The following is a 19,567-nucleotide window of genomic DNA, read 5'->3' as shown; positions in this document are numbered from 1 at the left end:
GAAAGATGCTTCTCCACCCCTTCACTTTCAGTCTGCGTGTATCTTTAGGTTCAAAATTGGTCTCTTGTAGACGCATATGGATGGGTCCTGTCGTTTTATCCAGTCTGCAACCCTGTGCCGTTTTATGGGCTCATTTAGGCCATTCACATTGAGAGTGATTATTGATAGATATGTTTTGTTTTGTATTAAAGATTTTATTTATTATTTATTGGACAGACAGAGAGATCACAAGTAGGCAGAGAGACAAGCAGAGAGAGAGGAGGACGCAGGCTCCCTGTTGAGCAGAGAGCCCTATGCGGGGCTCGATCCCAGGACTCTGGGATCATGACCTGAGCCGAAGGCAGAGGCTTTAACCCACTGAGCCACCCAGGCACCCATTAGATATGTTTTTATTGGCATCGTGTTACCTTTGAAGTCTTTCTTTCTGTAGATTGTCTCTATATTTCTTTTCAATGCTATTCTTGGGATTTTTCCTCTTTTATAGAACCCCCTTAATATTTCCTGCAGTGTCGGCTTGGTGGTTGCATAGTCTTTTAAGCCTTGCTGGTCTTGGAAACTCTTTATCTCTCCATCCATTTTGAATGTCAGTCTTGCTGGATAAAGTATTCTTGGCTGCAATTTCTTCTCATTTAATGCCCTGAATATGTCTTGCCAGGCCTTTCTGGCTTGCCAGGTCTCTGTGGACAGGTCTGCCGTTATTCTGATGGGCTTTCCTCTGTAAGTAAGGAGCCTCTTTGTCCTAGCGGCTTTCAAGAGATTATACCTACAATTATGATTCCTCAATTTGACTATCAGATACATTGGTGGTTTTTTTGGATTCTATAATCTTGGGTGGAGATCATTCAGCCTCTAGTACATGAATGCTGGTTCCATTAGCGAGATTGGGAAAATTTTCATGAAGAACTTGTTCCACTATATCTTCTAGACTTCTTTCTTTCTCCTCCCCTTCAGGAATTCCAATAATTCTGACGTTGGAACGCTTCATGGCATCATTTATTTCCCTGATTCTGTTTTCGTGGTTTCTAAGCTGTTTGTTCCAGGCTTCCTCCTGATCCTTTCTCTCTATCTGTTTGTCTTCCAGATCACTAATTCTATCTTCTGTCTCAGTTACCCTAGCTTTGAGAGAATTTAGATTAGATTGGAACTCATTGAGAGCATTGTAAAGTTCATACCTGGTAGCTTTCAGCTCCGCCCTAACATTGTGAACATCCTGTCTGGTCGCTTTCAGTTTGGCCCTAATCAATTCCATTTGGTCATCCATGGCTTTCTCCAACCTAGCTATTGCCTGGATAATTGTTAGCCTGAGTTCTCTTTCCGACATATAGTCTATGTTGATAGCCGTTAGCTCTGTTCCAGAAGGTCAATCCTCTGTGTTTTCTTCTGTTGGGCATTCCTCCTCCTAATCATTTTGGTGAGAGATGACTGAACAGATGTAGCTGGATGTATCGACCGTGGTGCACTCAAGGTGCACCCTGGAACACTTCTGAGCAATCAGGATTCCCCACCCAAATGAGAGACAAAAGGAAAAAAAGAGAGAGAGAGAGACAGGAAAGAAAGGGAAGATGAAAGAGAAGGTTCAGCCCAAATGGGCCCCAATGTACGATTTATGAAGTATATAAACAAAAAGACTGATAAAAGTATATGACACGAGAAAAAATATATATATGCAAATGAAGGACGAACCTCATCAAAAAGAGCCCCAAGTATAAGATTTATATACTATCAGGACAAACACAAAAACACAGAAACAGTGGTGGAAGAAAAAGATGGGATAGTGGTTATAAATTCTCAGTGTGCGTGAGGAAGGTTGTTTTGATTCTTCCTGGATGTATCTTGATATCTTTGTTAAAGGACTCAACTTTCCTAAGATAAAGCGGGATTAAAAATTGGTTTACCTCTAGGGGTAGTATTGATTGGGGAAAGGGGATTACTTTGAAATTTAACTCTATATGAATATTAGAAAATAAAAATAAAAAGGAATAAACTAGACTAAACTAAACTAAAATTTTAAAAAAAGAAATTCAAAAGATAGAAATGTAAAAGAAAAACACAGGTGTGTGTATCAGAAAGTTCAGGTTAGAAGGTTATTATGGAATTTGATGTACTGGACAGCTCACTGTGATGGTAAATAGTTTAAAAAATTATCTATATAAAAAAAAATGAACCAGAATAGTGGGCACGAGTTGAAAATAAAAGTTGTCCTTTGAGGTAGTGGTGGTTGTTCTCTTGCAGCTTTTTTTTTTTTTTTTCCTTTCTTGGTTTGTTTTCTGGGGAGGGGGCCTGCCACGTGGGTTGTCAGTCAATGATGTTTCCTGAGTTGAGTCCCCCCGCCCCCCTCAAGGGGGTGGGCTCTGAGGAAACTGATTTTTTTTTTCAGGCTTTTGTTCTCTGGCGGTTTTTATGTTTGTTCACTTTTTTCTCTCACCTTGGCCGCTTTTGATGGTTTTTGTAGTTTTAGAGGAAAGCAAACCGCACCCCGACCTCCGTCTCAGAGAGAAGCCTCAGTCTGGTGCAGAGCCCAGATGAATTCCCCCTGGGCCGCTGGCAGAGCAGGTTCCGAGTCGCAGTCCCCGGGGGCGCAGGTCTTCTGCTTGTCCCCGAAACCGTGGCAGGCCACCAGGGAGGTTCCCAGCAGCGATCGCACCCTGAGATTTTGCCGCCGGCCCGGGCTGGGAGCGCCCGGCTTGCGCGCACCAATTTCATGGGCGGCTGTGGGTCGCGCGCGCGTCTGGGGCACTGAGAACGGGGCGCGGGTCCGTGAGCCCCAGGCTGGGCTTTTGCGCGCCTCTGTCCGGGGAGAGCTTGGGGCGCGGCTTAGGCTCTGAAACAGCGGCGCGGGTCAAGGAGCGCCGGCGGGGCCTGTGTAACTCAGGGGAGCAGAGGGACGCGCGCATCTGGGCTTTGAGGCAGGGCTCGCGCGGGTTCTGCCATCCGGAGCGGCTCCCATCCCCTCACAGGGACTAGGACCCACGCACTCTCGGGCGCGCTGGCGGCTTAGGGACCAGGAGCGGTTTCCCCGCCGCACTCTCTCTGCCTCCGCGCCGGGGGAGGCTGTCCTTGCACCGGAGACTTTAGCCCCTGTCCCTAACCCCCCGATTCCCACAATTTCCCCCCGCGATCCTTTGCTCTTTTGGAGTGCTTTCAACCCGTCTCCGAGTTACTGCTGGTCCCCAGACGCGGGGCACTCTCGCTGGGATTGGGGTATGACTCTCCCACCGGTCGCCTCTGGTGGCTCCCTCCCCCTTTTGTTTATCTTCCGATATCAGTCCGCCTTCCTGCTCCACTTTACCTGCCACTGGCGTCTTCTGCCCCTGTAGAGGTCCAGACGTGTATGATTCTGATCTCAGGCTGATTTCATGGGTGATCGGAGTTCTTTGGTAGGTAATCAGCTCACTTTAGGGTACAGGTTAAAGGTGCCTCCTCCTACGCCCCCACCATCTTGTCCCCCCGTTTTCTACTTTTCTAAGTTAAAAGTTTAGATTAAACTTTTCTGTTAAACTTTTCTCCGTAGATTGAACTCTTCTGTGTACGCCTTCTGGACAAACACAGGCCTGAGTGTTCATTTCCTGAAATTCCTTCGCTCTTATTACTGACAAATGCACACTGAGCTTGGGTCCGAGAATGTAAGAGACAAGCACAAGCCAGTTCTTGAAATAGTGTTTCGTAGTACTAGTTATGTCATGCTCTCAATTCTTAAAATATATTCTGATACATTGCTGTGTAAGTACCAAAGTAGATCAGGATAGGAAAGTTGTGGAGGGGCCACAACACTTAGGGAGAGTCTTATATGGAGGTGAGACTTGGCTAGAAATTAAAGTAAGAAAAGGTGAGGGTTTTACAAAGAAGGAATATTTTGAATAAAGACACGGCGGGGGGGAATGTACATATTGAAAGAAACATGAATACACCTTTTGGGCTGGAGTGAAAGGGTCCATGTTGTAGGAAACAGGTGGGAAGATGAGTTTAAGTAAGAAAGTGCAAGAAGAGAGAGACCCTTCAGTCTGGGGGTTGGAGTTTGGAATTTCACAACCAGGAGGGGCGGTTTTGCATAGCATGCGGCCGTGCGTGTTTTCATCATCTGCTTCAAACTCTACTCAGACGGATAGTTTTCTCTGTTCGGTGACACGGGAACTACAACACTGGCCTCTCTAGAGAGCAAAAATTATGAAAAATTGAAAACCTTTGTGGAGGGAATGTTCTTCATCCAGGATCTCCTTTATCAAACAAACAAACAAAAAAGTGCCATCTGGTTGCTGACAACCAGGGGAAGCACAATAGAAATGACAAATATATTTCCAACAAGAACAGGGGGAGTTTTCACAGAATGGATTTGTTTAGCATTTTCCTGGTAGTAAGTCAGGCTCTCTAACCTCGCCACTTCCAGCAGAGCTGCCTTTGTTCCAATGATTCGGTCTTGGCTGTGATCTCAGAAGCACCACCAAGAATTCTGTGAGTCCATTTCTGGACTAATGCAATTTAGCTACTGATTAGGAATTTAATGAAAACAGAAATTCATTTTTTATAAGCCAAACTTCTCTATGCACCACATCTGAGTAAGTTCCTGGAACATCTCAGTACTAAAACCCTAGAGGCATTTAATGGCACAATAATGGGAATCAGGTAATAGATTATAGAAATTAGCATCCTTGCTTAATGGTAATACCATAAAATGTCAGTAGGCATTGATACCAACATTATAATTCCAGGTCAACAATATTTTAAATGAATCTCTAGGTTAAGAAATTTTCATTTTTAGCCCACACCTTTCTACTATTATCCAAACAAGGATATAGTTTTTATTTTTAAAAAAAATTTTAAGGATGCAATTTTTTAAAAGAAAGCTAGAAATAGTAGATTTATAAGTTAAAAGGAAATGAAGTGAAGATTCTTTTTTTTCCATTTCAAAGTGACAAGGAGTTTCACTAGTCCTGGAGCGATGATAGCAAATCAAATGATCAACATTTTACAGCCAGAGATTATGGCTTTTTTTACATTCCACTGAGGTGAATGCATATTCGTTTTCCTCATTCAAGTAGATGGTATTTTAGTCATTTTATTTTTTAAAAAAGATTTTTATTTATTTATTTGACAGATGGAGATCACAACTAGACAGAGAAGCAGGCAGAGAGAGAGGGAAGCAGGCTCCCTGCTGAGCAGAGAGCCCTGATGTGGGGCTCTATCCCAGGACCCTGAGATCATGACCTGAGCCAAAGGCAGAGGCTTAACCCACTGAGCCCCCCAGGCACCCCCAAGCAGATGGTATTTTAGCCATGCAGGAGCTGTCACACTGGCCTTCTGGGGCATTTCCCCCCAATATAGTCAAAGACTAGATTCATGTTACCCCAACTTAAAAGTGTTACTTCATGTTTAAATCAATAAGTCTAGACAAAAATAATAGGGAGTAATGGCAGAAGAAGAGATCAATATTTTTATCAATTATTTTGAGTATTAATTTCCAAGGTAGAAGCACAGCAGAGCCACAGTATCCCTGAAGGCCTCAGAAAACTCCCTCTACCTCTAACTACAAACCCACAAATAAGAGAAACTTCAGATGAGTTAAAGGTATAAAATGACATAAAATTACTGGCTCTTCCTCTAAGATTTTATGACTGTAACAGACATCAAGTCTAATTTTAAAAAATGCATATTTAATCTTAGTTTCAGAGTCCTTAAGCCTCTGGCTCATATTTAGCACTAAATGTTAAACCAGAGATAAAGTTCCTATACGATCTGAAGGACTTCATTTTAAAAGGAAGTAAAAGGGGTGACATTGAAAGCCTAGATTTTTATAGCTTGGTTTTGTTAATTAAAAAGTGTCATTCTCGGGCGCCTGGGTGGCTCAGTGGGTTGGGCCGCTGCCTTCGGCTCGGGTCATGATCTCAGGGTCCTGGGATCGAGTCCCGCGTCGGGCTCTCTGCTCGGCAGGGAGCCTGCTTCCCTCTCTCTCTCTCTGCCTGCCTCTCCGTCTCCTAAAAAAAAAAAAAAAAAAAAAAAAGTGTCATTCTCGTAATTCTCCCATAATTTAAGGTTTCAGTGTAATGTCCCCATTCACTGCAAGACATTATTTTAGAATTCCCAGGATCAAAGATTCAGTAAGATCTTTCCTTGGTGCCAAGACCATTCATTCATTCATTCATTCAAGAGAAAAAGCTCGATTTTTTAATATAATCACCATGGCTGCCTATTTTACTAAACTTCCTTTGGTAGGTTTTGAAGACTTGGGGTGCCTGTTTGGTACCCACAGATCCTGTCTTCCCAGTGTGTTGTGTGTGTCAACGACATGTGGGCATCCAGAATGCCAAGCGGTAAACATAACTCAAAGATGTCACTAGTGCAAGTCAGTCAGTAAAGTGGAGTTTTGACCCAGCAATATAAGTAAGTGAAACATTTATCCAGAGTATTTTAGTCACTCTGACTCATTGTGCAATCAGGCCGTTTATGAATTACTGTTCCCAAGATATCTGACACTCTATTGGAGAAGGCTGAAAAATTTTCCATGATGCCAAGATGAATGATTCAAGAAGGTGGTATTTAATTTTTGCATATAATTGACATTTTTATCCCAAACCCACTTCAAGGCAATATTTGCACTTTATGTTAAATGTGACTCCAGTATCTCCGGATATTAACTATTACTCTTTACTCCGCGGAACTGGCGTCCTCACATGGATTAACAGCGCCAGAGTCTGGAGAGCTCTCCTTCAGTGCTGACGTCACTGATGTCATCTATAAGAGTGAAAGTAACAGCTCGATATAGCAAAGCCTTTTCCCTTTTGTACATAAGATCTTTTAAAGCTTTCAAAGAACGAGGGTCCCAAGAGAGCGTTTTCTCTTTCTGCCTTCGGTGTAAAAGTCATCAGACCCCTGATTTAGATGGTTAGTGTGACCACCTACCAGTTTCTTAACTTCCACGAGAGTTTTTCTTTTGGCTGGTTAGTGGCTTAAAGTAAAGATTCTAAGGCCACAAAGTACAAAAGTGGGGGTAGTGGGTCCATGAGGACCATGAGGCAGAGAGTCCGTGGAGAGCACTGTGGGCAGAAGGAATTGAATGTCTACAGACCCAGAAACAGGACAGAGGATGAAGCGCTTAGTTGATGGCTTGAAATTTGAGTCATGAGAGTTTAGAATCTGAAGGGACTGAGCGCTTATGCTAGAACTTGGAATCGTTGGCCAGTTTCAGGTTGTGAAAGGTTGTGTTTTGTTTTCTGAGTCTGGAGCAATGTTAAGAAAACACCAGCGGCAGGATACAGTGGGGGTGGGAGGGGATAGACAGTGGGGTCCCACTTCTGTCTGGATTTGTCACAGATGTATCTGGTTTTCCAGATAAGGCTAAGCTGGAGTCCTGCAACACAAGTGTTGAACAGCAGCATCTTCTGCTATTTTTCATGTTTAAGAAACGGCACACGACAAAGAGGAAGTAACGTCATTGAGGGGATTGCACAGAATGTTCTCTTAATTTCTGATTCTGATTTTCCGAACTATTCAGTTAATTTTCAGTTGACCTGACTATAATAGCCTGGATTTTGAAATTTCCCTCAAGTGTACTTTTGTGTTATGTGTGATGGATTCATAGCGCAGCTCGGGTTGGAAAGCTCATGGCTTGCAGGGGCCTCCAGGAAACGGTAGGCAGCTTCAGAATGATTTGTGTTGTTTCATTTTGTTTTCAAAACTAGCCCAAGTGTGTCCCAGTGAAGGTAGATCATTTCCATCAACATTTCCATCCATGTTAGGGGAGTCGTCGGTCCCGGGGGGCTTAGGTACCTGCACTGAAGAAAACACCATGGTCACCGCCACTAATTAGCTCCCTGGTGGTGAGTTCATCGCGACGGGCGAGGATGGTAAGGCCGGGAACACTGGTGTCCCTGCGCTCGCAGACGGAGGGGGGCGTCCGCCCAGGAAGTGTAAGCAGTGTGGCCGGAACAGGACAGGTGGTTCGGAATCCTCATGGAGGGAGGGTTTTCTTTCTGCAATTATTGGATCGGACTTCGCTCTTTTTCATTTTTTTTTTAAGATTTTATTTATTTGAGAGAGAGAGAGCGCGCGCATGAGTTGGGGGAGAGGGAGAAGCAGGCTCCCTGCTGAGGGGAGGGCAGGGCCCCATCCCAGGACCCGTGGATCATGATCTGAGCTGAAGGCAGATGCTTAACTGACTGAGCCCCCCAGGCGCCCCCCGACTTCACTCATTTTGAACAGCTTGTGTGTGTGTTTTAGGAATCTTTAATGGGCACGCGGGAAGCGCGTGTTCAGCATGAGGGAGAACAGCGGTGGAGAGGGGCCCGTGGGACCCCAGACCTCCGCTGCGCTCCTCCATGACTTCCACACTCGGCCGGGCCGAGGAACCAGGTGTGTGCGGTCCAGGTTAGAGTCCCAGCTCGCGCCCCGATTCCGCTCCGTCGCCAGCTGTGGGCCCCGCGCTCCGGCTGCCCGACTGTGCCCTGCAGGTGGCAGGCCCAGGTCCGGGGAAGCAGGAGGGTGAAAGGCGGAGGTGAGTGCGAAGCACTTTGACTAGCGCTGTTGCTGCTGCGGCGCCGTCCTGCTCATTCCTGTGACATGTCTGCGAAGACTTTGGCTGCTAGGAACAGAAATGCCAAAAGTAGCACAAATTAGAAGTTTTCTTACTGGTGAACAAGGAGCAAGGTCTCTGGTGTAACACAGTGACTCTTCCTGCTGAAAACGAAGCTACCAAGGCAGCTGTCTTGGCACATTCAGGCTGCTGTGAACAACACCGTCGACCGGGTGGCTTGTAGCCCCCAGAAATCGGTTTCCCAGAGTTCTAGAGGCTAGACATAGGCTAGACAGTGCAAGGTCAAGGCGCTGGCAGATTTAGTGACAGGCTTTGGTTCCGCAGCTCAGGACTTCAGCCTGATAGTCATCTTGGCCCTTCCCACTGACGGCCTCTTAGCTCCAAAGTGGCTGCTCTGCCCTAGCATCCGGGCTCCTTCCGGACAGAGGCAACCCCAGGGCAAAGGGCAAAAGACACCACGAGCTGAGTGTGCCTGCTTTTAGTGAGCTTTCCAGGAGCCCTACTCAGCAACTTCGCTTACACCACATTGGTCTGGAATGAGTCACAGGCCTCCCCTCCACCCACGTGTAATAAAGGCTCTGCACTTTGCTTCCCCCAATGAGATCAAAATTCTCCTTATGAAGGTGAAAGAAAGAAGGAGTATCCGTCTCTCCCACATTCTTTTCAGCATTGCTGTCTTTTCTGTCGTTATGAATATTATCTTGAAACAACACCGTCTTTCTCTCCTGTAAGATTTCCAAAGACAAAATCCATAACTCTTGGGTCTGTCTACATGAATCTTTAAAATAGCGCCAGGGGGGTAGGCCAACAATCAGGAACCAGTATTTTAATGGGTTGAGTTCTGGTTGAGCCTTTGACTTTACTGTTCTGTTCTGAGTCGTTTACGAGAACATGGAACGTGAGTGAAATGATCTAGACTTTAGATGGGCCGGAGGCCGAGGTACACCCCTCGACAGAAGGCTGTAAATGAAAGCCAAACTATTCTAAATGAAATCTTTAAACTAATAAGGCTTTAGATAACTCACTGTTTTGTGTTATTCCAAAAACTCAAATGACTTGTAGGATTTAAGGGCCAGTGGTACTCTTGTTTGAAAATAAGTTAGGATTCAGTTTCGATAGGAAGAGCCTTTGTCTGAAGCGTGGCTCTGCCATACTTGCCTCTTTCTGGAAGCTCTGTTCACTTTCCCTTTTTAAGAGGAATCTGGCCACTCACTTCTTACCAAATCACTTCTTACCTCCTGAAATCCTCTCTGAATTTCAGGAGGTCTTGATCCTGGCTGGCCGAGGCGCGGGGCCCTCTCCGTTCTGTTCCTGAATGTTAGCATTTGGGGTGTTTTGTCCGCCTGATGGCGAGGGCCACGGTGAAACCTGTGCGGGAAGCCACTTGGTCACTCTGTGGCCGGCTTGGATAAAGAGTGGGCGGGAGGGGTGTGAAAACGAAGAGAAACTGAGACCACCGGTGTCCCCACAGAGCAAGTGTCCTACTGTCTCTGTGAACGACGTAGGAGTGTAGGAAGAAGGAAGAGGGACACTCCTTGCCCTGCAGGACTTACGGGTGTGAAAGAAAGTGCTGAAGCTCTTTCTCTGCTCTTGAGTGGTGGAAACCAAGAATGACCAGAATCTTGGGAGAATCTTGCGTTTAGTGAGTGTATCATTCGGCTTTATGAAAGCCCAGCCGGCCCTGCGGTGGGAGGTCGCACTGTGGGGAACAGGAGCCCACCGAGGTTGGGGCTGCGGAATGGCTGGTACTCACGGAAGCTGCGAGACGGTGGTGGCAGATGGAGCCTCCTGTCTTCCTAGAGTTGCGGGCAGCGCATCTCGTCCCCTTCTGCCCCCGTCACCCCGCAGGAGCACTGGATGCCTACACTCGGCCGTTGTCCCAGCTCCCGTTCTCCGGGAAGCTTAAAATTCCACGCGAATGTACTTAACTCGGGATAAATTTTTGCTAGTAACGGTCAAGAATGTTTATAGAAAAATAGGGCAATTGCCTCTTGTAACACTGCTATCAAGGTTTAAGAATATTCTGCAACATCTCCAGCTTGCCCTTCAAAGAGATTATGAAAATATAACTCTAAACATTTGAACCTTCAAGTCTTTGGATATAAGGAAGTCATTCTTTTCCTTAAACTTAAATTAGCTCAACCTTTGCTCTTTCAGTTTCTTTCCAGATTTAAGTGAAAAAGTCCACTCCTACTGTTCCCCTCATTATCTAACAAATTCTGATTATACATTCTCTCAGCTTTGATCTGATCTGAGAGCAGTTGTTACTTTTCTTACATGTCTTTATCAAAGCAATGTCCTATCTTCTAAGTAATTTTAGTTGCTAGTTTCTAAGTCCGTGATTTTCATCTTGGAGCTTTTCTAACGGAAATATGTACGAAGTATAGCAGCAAGAACTTCCCAAGAAGCAAATACCCCGTGGTGTTTTGGAAAAGGTTCCGTAATTCCTTGGTTTCATTTCCAGTATCCCGTGTGAGGTCTGTGCACAGTGATGGCAGCCCAGACGGCGACTGCCCCGTAGGCCCGAGTCCACAGGGAACTGAGAGAACGTACCTGACGATACTGTTTCTAGAACTCATTCGGTGAGCCTGCTTGACTTCTTTCTTGTGAACACGCAAGCTGCCCTGGTGAAGTTGACAGCCTGCATTTTGCCCACGTTCCCCATTTTGCGGTGTGAGGCCCGTTGCCCATCCCCTCGGCCCGCCCCGTCCATGCGGGGGGCCTGCAGTGTACCGCCTACACCAGCGAAAGCCCAGGTTGCTGGGAGGTTTCAGCTCTCCTTCAGGTCACTTAGGACAGCCTCAGATGGGCTTGGTCCCAGCCCTGGTTTCTAGGGCACCTACTTTCACTAACTCTGTCTAAGGCGGCGGTTTGCAGCCCTACTGAACCCGAGAAGTGCCCGGGAGCCGTGTGAAAATGAACGTTGAGGGTCTTCCCAAGACCAGACGAGGCGGCTCTCCTAAGATAGGGTCCAAGCGTGTAGTTATTTCTGAAGCTCCAAAGGGTGCTTCTGACGTGGGCAGACGAACATCACTCATCTCAAGAAGGCATCGTCATGTTTACGTTTTCTTTCCTTATTTGAAGGCTTTTTTTTTTTTTTTAAACAAAAATTGAGAATGGGATCTCTTCTCTGTCAAAAGCCTCTTCTGTGGGGAGTCAGCAAACATGAATTTCGAGTGTGATGTGTCAAGTTCAGCTGGGAGCTCTCCCCGCTTGCCTGGTGCTCTGGCGGAGGTGGCCCAGCTCTGAGCTGCTCCCCGGCTTCCCGCCAGCCCAGCCCGGGCCGCGCCGTGAAAGCTGACGACGGGTGCGTGTGTGCGGTTCGGCCTTCCGTACGCGTTCATCCTGATGACGTAGGTTTTCTTCTCCCCACTTTTCTGCTAGGAAACAGGCTCACGGAGTTCAGCATACTTGTCTAGGGCACTAGGACAGAGTAGCTAGAATCAAGTTCGGTTCTTTCCAAGTCCAGATTCAGCTACTCTCACTCCTCACCCGCATTCCCCAAAGCTTAGCTTTTCCTGTGTCCCAAGGTACCGATTGTCCCCTCTTCTCCCTCTCACCTTGTGCACCTGTGGGACTCTTTTTTTTTTTTTTTAAGATTTTATTTATTTATTTGACAGAGCACAAGCAGGCAGAGAGGCAGACAGAGAGAGAGGAGGAAGCAGGCTCCCCACTGAGCAGAGAGCCCGATGCAGGACTCGACCCCAGGACCCTGAGATCATGACCTGAGCCGAAGGCAGAGGCTTAACCCACTGAGCCACCCAGACGCCCCACCTGTGGGCCTCTTCGTATCATGATACTATGTTTGCCCATAAGTGATGGACAGAAATCCCTTCTATTTCTCAACACTTCGGTGTCTGTCTCCTACAAATCTCGAACAGTGATCTGTATTCCATCACCGCAGAATGATGACGAGACCCAGGAAATTAAGACAGAGCTACTGTCTATGTACAGACATGAAAATGTCACCAGTTTCACCCATCAATGTCTTTTGAAGCAAGAGAAAAAAATGTTTCTGGTCTGGATCCAGTTAAGGATAACATGTTGCATTTGGTTCTCATGTGTCTTTGCTGTCCTTATTTGCAAAGGTCTTCCATCTGCTTTAGTCATTCATGACCTGATTAATTATGTAGGTTCTCCTCTGGTGGGCAGGAGTGGTCTGAGCAGTTTGGCTCTCACGGAATGGTGCGTTGCTCAGAAACCCACGGCTTCCTTGCCACACGGCAGGATAGGCCACAGCCTTGTAAGCATTGGAGAAACAGGAATAATGATATTTGCTATGGAGTTCTTACTGTGTGCTAGCGCTCTGAGGCTTTCCTTATTTTTTAAAAATTAACGTGTAATGTATTATTATCCCCAGGGGTACAGGTCTGTGAATCGTCAGGCTTACACACTTCACAGCACTCACCACAGCACATACCCTCCTCAATGTCCATCACCAGCCACCCTCTCCCTACCCCCCAGAAACCCTCAGTTTGTTTCCTGAGATTAAGAGTCTCTTATGGTTCGTCTCTTGTTATGGTTGTCCTCTTATGGTTCCATCTTGTTTCATTTTTTTCCCTCCCGCCCCCCACAACCTCCTGTTCTGTCTCTCAAACTCCTCATATCAGGGAGATCAAATAATAATTATCTTTCTCTGATTGACTTATTTTGCTCAGCATAATACGCTCTAGTTCCATCCACGTCATTGCAAATGGCAAGATTTCGTTTCTTTTGATGGCTGCATAGTATTCCATTGTGTATATATACCACGTCTTCTTTATCCATTCATCTGTTGATGGACATCTAGGTTCTTTCCATAATTTGGCTATTGTGGACACTGCTGCTATAAACATTCGGGTGCATGTGCCCCTTTGGATCACTACATTTGTTATCTTTAGGGTAAATACCCAGTAGTGTGATTGCTGGGTCGTAGGGTAGCTCTATTTTCAACTTTCTGAGGAACCTCCATGCCGTTTTCCAGAGTGGTTGCACCAGCTTGCATTCCCACCAACAGTGTAGGAGGTTCCCCTTTCTCCGCATCCTCGCCAGCATCTGTCGTTTCTGGACTTGTTAATTTTAGCCATTCTGACTGGTGTGAAGTGGGATCTCACTGTGGTTTTGATTTGTATTTTCACAACAACCCTGTGTAATAAGTATTATTAGGTTATAGATATGGAATCTGAGAAACAGTTGTGATGTGACTTCCTCAAGGTCATCCAGCCTAGAAATGGCCAGGCCAGGGTTCAGACTCTAATAAGCAGACTCCACCCCTTGTGGGAGCCTTACCCAGCCCAGGCAGACCCCTGGGCACTAGACAGAGCTATATCTATAGCTGTATAGAGAGCCCTCACGCAAAGAGTTAGCTCTAAATGCTGACACTGCGGCTCATCCAACCGGAAAAGGAGATTAATTTCTAGTCTGTAAAGTCAGTTGTAAGGATTACACACGATGAACCGTTAAAGCACATGTCACAAGGGCTCCCTTTTTTGGGGAAAAAAGGGAAATTTACAATGTAAATATTGAACAGCTATCCATAGCTCATACTCCTTCACGGTAGCTCTCAGAATGTACTTTTTTAATCATTGGAAGTAGGGAGGAAAAGGGAAAAGAAGTGACAAACGTCTGTTCGTATTTTTAGAGTTTTTGAGGGGTTGAGGAGTGAGTAGCTACAACAAAACCACCTTCAAAGCAGAAGAGGCCGGATAATGAGTCATGAAGCCCAATTCTAGAATGAACTTCTAGAAAGGACTCTTGTGTCCTCAGTTATATTAGAAAAGAAAAATAAAGGTGTATATTTCCAGTAAAGAGGTCAGTGCTCCTCTATGATGGGTTAAGGAAGAATTACATTCCAGCTTTAAAGAAAGACTTGTTCTCCTTAGTGGCCAACAGGCAGTAAGAAAATCACGTGGGCTTTAAGAGAGAGCCCTGAGCACACGAGGTTTACAGAATTCCTGAAATATACAGCCATGTTAGTGGGAAATTTTCATTTTGTCTTAAAACATTTCACACATGGCCTCTGCCCCTGTGGAGAAAGAAGGTAAAGCTGCGTGCAGGAGGGACTCTGATGACTTAGTTCGTGTCACGGCTACATCTGAGCCCAAGGCCTTCCTGGGCTCCGTGGCTGCCCTAGGAGGCAGGGGTAGCTGCCTTTCTCGGAGGGCTGGATCTTCCCTCTGAACCCAGCCCTCAGCTACCGCCTCCTTCCCCACAGGGACCCACTTCCCAGGGCTCTGTTTGGGGAGCAGAAAATAGGTGGTGACTTGGAGAGAAAAACTGGAAAGGGAGGGGGAGCCCAGCCGCAGTTCAGGCAGGGTCGAGTCTCCCGTGTGTGGCCTCTGCGTGGCCTCTGCTCCTCCTCACCCCTGCCCCAGGACTTCGGCTCGCAGTCCTGGCCTCTCTTCCTCTGCAGGCGAGCCTTCCAGAGCCCATCTTCCATGGCCTCCCCGCACCTCCCCAACCCGCCCGCTCTCACCAGAGGTCTGTCCATTGCTTGTTTTCAAAGCAGCCCTTTCTGCCAGTTTCTTCTCAGCCAGTGGGAAAACCATGCAGGAGTGGCCCTAGCATAGCAGCCCATGGCTAGAAACAGAACGGGCTCGGAACGGAATGCAGGGCCCCTTGTTCAAAAACTATTAAGAGGGGCACCTGGGTGGCTCAGTTTGTTAAATGTCTGCCTTCGGCTCAGGTCATGATCGCAGAGTCCTGGGATTGAGCTTGCGTTGGGCTCCCTGCTCAGCGGGGAGCCTGCTTCTCCCTCTGTCCCTCACCTCACTTGTGCCTTCTCTCTCTCACTCTCTCTCTAATAAATAAAATCTAAAAAAAAAAAAAAAGTTAACAACAACAAAAATCTATTAAGAATCTCAAGAGGGAGACAGTGGAAAGAACATGAAACCAGGCATGGCCCTTCCAGCACGTGGCCCTGTGCAGTGGCCCAGGTCGCACACCTGCAAACCCATCTCTGGAGAGAAGGGGCTGAAGTGAGTAGAGAGTTTTCTGTTGATCTGGCTGGTATATTTGAAAATCAGCATATACATCAGTCAAATTCAGACTGACTGGATTTTATCTGAAAACCTGCCTCGTATGGTGGCCATGGTGCAAATGTTCTGATTCGGTGCCTGAACTCCATGGCAGTGGGGGAGATGAATTCTGTAAATGTTCAAACATATCTGCACTCCTACGTAAAAGGAAAAAAAATAACTCCACAGGTATTTTGGATGCCAGCCAACCTTAAGAGCCACTGGAGAACACGTGACTGCACTTTCCCCCAAAGCACCCGACTCAGTTGTCTGTGAAGAGCCTGGGCCTCTGTTGCAGACTCAGATAGAAAGCCGGAGGAAGTAACTGTGCAAAGGGATTTCAGACTAGCTCCATGTTCTAGAAGTTCCGTGGAGGCAGTGCAGGACAGGCCTAGAATCACTAGCCTCGAGACCCACTTTTGCTACGCACTATTCAGGGCAAAAATGGTCCCCTGGAAGCAATTTTAGAAGATTTATTTGAATTCCATTGCTAGAAAGTTTTCTGTCATGGAGATGCACGGTCACGGGCAATTGCAGAGTCCGCTCCGGAGGAGATGGAGAGCCAAGAGGCTTCGCGTCGTAGGTAAAGACTCAGATTCTGGTCCTGCAGACTCGGCACGTGCTCCGGCTCCCTGCCCGCGGGAGTGGCAGCCCCCGGCCCTCAGGATCCCAATCCGTGTGCGGGGAGGGGGGGCGATTCACGGCGCTGTGGCGAGAGGCGAGGCTTGTGCACGCATCAGACCGCGCTGTGAAGGACTGAGCGCGTGTGCGCGTCCGTTCCTAACTCGGAGGGGGAGGGGAGAATGGAGCCTCAGGCCGATGTCACCGGCCGCGTCGGCACCGCCGTCCTGCAGGCGGCTGGAGTCGCTGTCCCTCCACCGGCATGAACCGCGGCTCGTCCTCCTTGTTAACCCGTTTGGGTGTCGATGGCTTGTGTCCTCCTGGCGGTTTACTGTTTCCACTTGCACCTTAGCACACGGAGCAGCTAGACGGGGGTGCGCGTGTCCCTCGTCCCGGGATTCGAGATTTCCGAGGACCGGGGATCACGCGTCCCTCCTGGATGGGTGCACTTGGTGCGTTAGTGGCAGGGACGGTCGCAGACGGAGGGGAAGGAAATCGAGGACTGAGAAGAGAACAGGGCCGGCCGCTTAAGACACTCAGGAATGGGAAGACAACGTTACAGAGCAGGGACCGCATCCTGCTGGGCCCCTCCCTGGGGTCCGCACAGCTCGGTCCGCGCTGGGCGCAGAAGCAGCTCCGGGCAAACTGCCAATGGCAGGAGAGAAGGGGCGGCTCTAGGCGAAGCCTCCTGCAGGCGTGGGCTTCTCAGGTCGCGTTCCCTGTGGTAGAACCCGGCGTGCCCGTCAGCCTTATCAGTGCCCTTGCTCCAGGCAGGGTCACCCGACCCTGCCACCCTGGCCGTTGTGGAACCACCGCTCCTTACGCAAGGCCCGGCCCCTCCTCCCGTTCCCGGGGACGGCCCCACGCGGCTCCAGGGCCTCCCAGTTTAATGACTGCAAGTCCCTAGAAGCGTATGGTGTGGAAGGGCCACCTTTTGCAGGGATCAAGTATTTGATTCCCAGAGCATGTAGGGTGGAGGACCGGCCAGGAACTGTCAGACCCGGGCCGGTGAGTACGCGGGACCCGCTCAGCCTGCGGCGGCCCTGCCCCGGCCAGAGCGACGAGACCTCTGCTTGGGAAGGCGGCGCTCGTCACCCTGCGGCCGGGGCCCGATGTTCGGAGACCCGGGTCCCGAAGGCTCTGTGGAGTCAGCCGCAGGTGCCGTGTCGCAGGTTCACCGCAGCGTGGCCTGTCCTAGTGCGTGGGATGTGCCGCGCGACGTCCAGCAGCAGGACTGCCGTCAGGCAAGCCAGCACCGCCCACGACACTTGTCACACCTCAGAGCGGACCGAGGCCGGCAGGGTCTGGGAGGTCAGCACACTCCAGACGGAGCCGGACGGCCGCCTTGGTCTGACCCCCTCCTGCCACACGGGTGGGCGCGGGCACCGGCAGCTCCCTCCTTCCTGTCCGCTGGCCCTTGGGGACTGGCGACAGCGCCCGTCACTGTGAGCTCCCGCACGGAGGAGACGAGGGAGCCGCGCTTCGTCCCTGTTGACTCTGAAACCCAGAGCACTTCACGTGTCACAATGGCTCCTGAATGTCCTTGGATGGTCCCCCCACCCCGCCCCCCTCCCCCCGTAGTCCTGAGGTCCTCAGCCCTGAAGTTCAGAGTTAGCTCAGCAGGTCCTCCGAGGGCCAGACGCACAGTGACGGGCAAGTGGTGTGAACCCTTTAGGGAGCCGGGAGCGGAGTGGTCATTGGCCTTTGAAAGATTCTGATAACTGGATTTTCGTCTCTGATTACTGATGATGTTTTCAATTTGGAGCTGGAGCTGCGCCCTCTGGCAATAAGGGAGACGCCAGGGCATATGCTATTGTTCTAAAATAGAGTTCAGATTAGATTTTGCCCAAACAGGTACAGAACCGGGAAAACTTGGCTTCTGTTAATGCTATACTTTTGGCAAAATGTTCTAGAATCTTGCTGTGTTTCCCTTCCGTGAGTTTTACCATATCTGAGTACCACCTGAGTACTATTTTGCTTTAAACCCATTCACTGTTATACTTGAGTAAATTTGTTTCACTCCCATAAATGCAAAACTAGTATTACTTGTCCTTAATTGAGGATAATAAAATAAATACAGTAAAGACAGAGGTTGTTAAATTCTAGCTAGGTAGCAATGCTTGCCACAGGTTCTGGGCCCAAAACCTATATCCCTGTCCCTGAAAGGCAGATTACCCTGGGTGACAGGGTAGCACCAGGCCAAAACTTGCCTTCCCGGAATGTGATGGATTGAAAAGGAAAAAAGAAAATCCTTTTTCCTCGGCTCAGTAATCATTCTGATGCCTTTGGTTCCAAGTGGGGCTGGGCCTACCTTTGCGAGACACTGCCTTTGAGAATCGCATTCCTTTATATTCAGTGTGAGGAATCGAGTACTTGAACTTGTGTGAAGACCTCTCTGTAGGATGGGGGGGGAGTGGGAGGCACCGTCCCTACACCCCACAAGTGTGTCGTCTAATAAGGGTTGGACTAAACTGGTGCGGTGCGAAGAGACCGAACCCACGAGGGCACAGAGCTCGCGACCGAACACGCGGTGTGTGTCGTGGGAGAAGGCGCGCTGCGGAGAGGACAGGTCCGAGCGTTCTCGTCACCCGCGGGTCTGTCCCCAGCAGGCAGTCAGCAACACCTACCGAGTCGGGAATACAGCCCCCAGCCCAGTCACCCGGCGGGGATGTCACCGTACAGTTCGCGGTGGGGACTGGCTTGGGGGAGGCACGATTTGGGCGGAATCTTGAGGTGACTGCATGCCCGCCCACGCACGACCAGGCGCACGGGGGCTGACAGGACACGGGAGGGCACCGGATTCAGTGTGACTGAGGTCGTGACCTTAGCCTAAAAGCGGCACACTACCTCCCCAGCCCCGGCGTGTGTTCCCAGACCTAAAGCCATCTCTCTTGTTCTGTAAAGTCCCCACCTTTCGGCCGGACAGACACCCTAGAAAACGAGTTGTTGGAGCAAGAGAACGTCTTCCCTTGCAGGAGCGACACCTCCTATTTCTAGACGCGTGGGTGCGGCGCCGGCTTTGCCGGGGCGGCCGCGGGGTCTCCGCGAACCCGGGCTCCCCAGACCGCTGCGGCGAAGCTGTGGCGCCGCTTCCACAGCCCCCCGTGCTGGTTCTGTCGTCGTTAAAGGGAATCCCAGCTCCTCCGGTGCTGACCTGCCGTCGCACGGATTGCTGGTCTGCAGACAGCCAGGTCTCTGGTGATGCTTTTCCCAATAAACCAGGCGAGCAGCTCGGCGGGAGCAGGAAGAGCCGCTGCCCTGGGTCCGCTCTGCCGCCCCACACGGGGTGCGGGCCTCGGGCGCTGAGGCTCCGCGGCTGGGTGAGGGGGAGGCGTGATCACCCCAGAGGGGTCTCTTGGGGGCGCCGAGGACTGGGAGGCTCTGCTCGGGCTCCGGCCACGCAGCCTTTGGGACAGGCCTCGCTCCC

At 49.1% G+C, this 19,567-nt stretch overlaps 1 protein-coding gene across 4 annotated transcripts in view; it reads left to right on the top strand.

Moving 5' to 3' along the window:
• The window catches only part of NME7 (NME/NM23 family member 7), a 288,348-nt gene that overhangs the window by 254,200 nt on the left and 14,581 nt on the right, over positions 1–19,567 (top strand). The gene's annotated exons all lie outside the window — the stretch shown is intronic.

The sequence above is a fragment of the Neovison vison genome, chromosome 10 (genome assembly GCF_020171115.1).
Source record: "Neovison vison isolate M4711 chromosome 10, ASM_NN_V1, whole genome shotgun sequence".
Classification (NCBI taxonomy): Eukaryota; Metazoa; Chordata; class Mammalia; order Carnivora; family Mustelidae; genus Neogale; species Neogale vison.
This window is presented reverse-complemented; position numbering and strand designations above follow the sequence as displayed.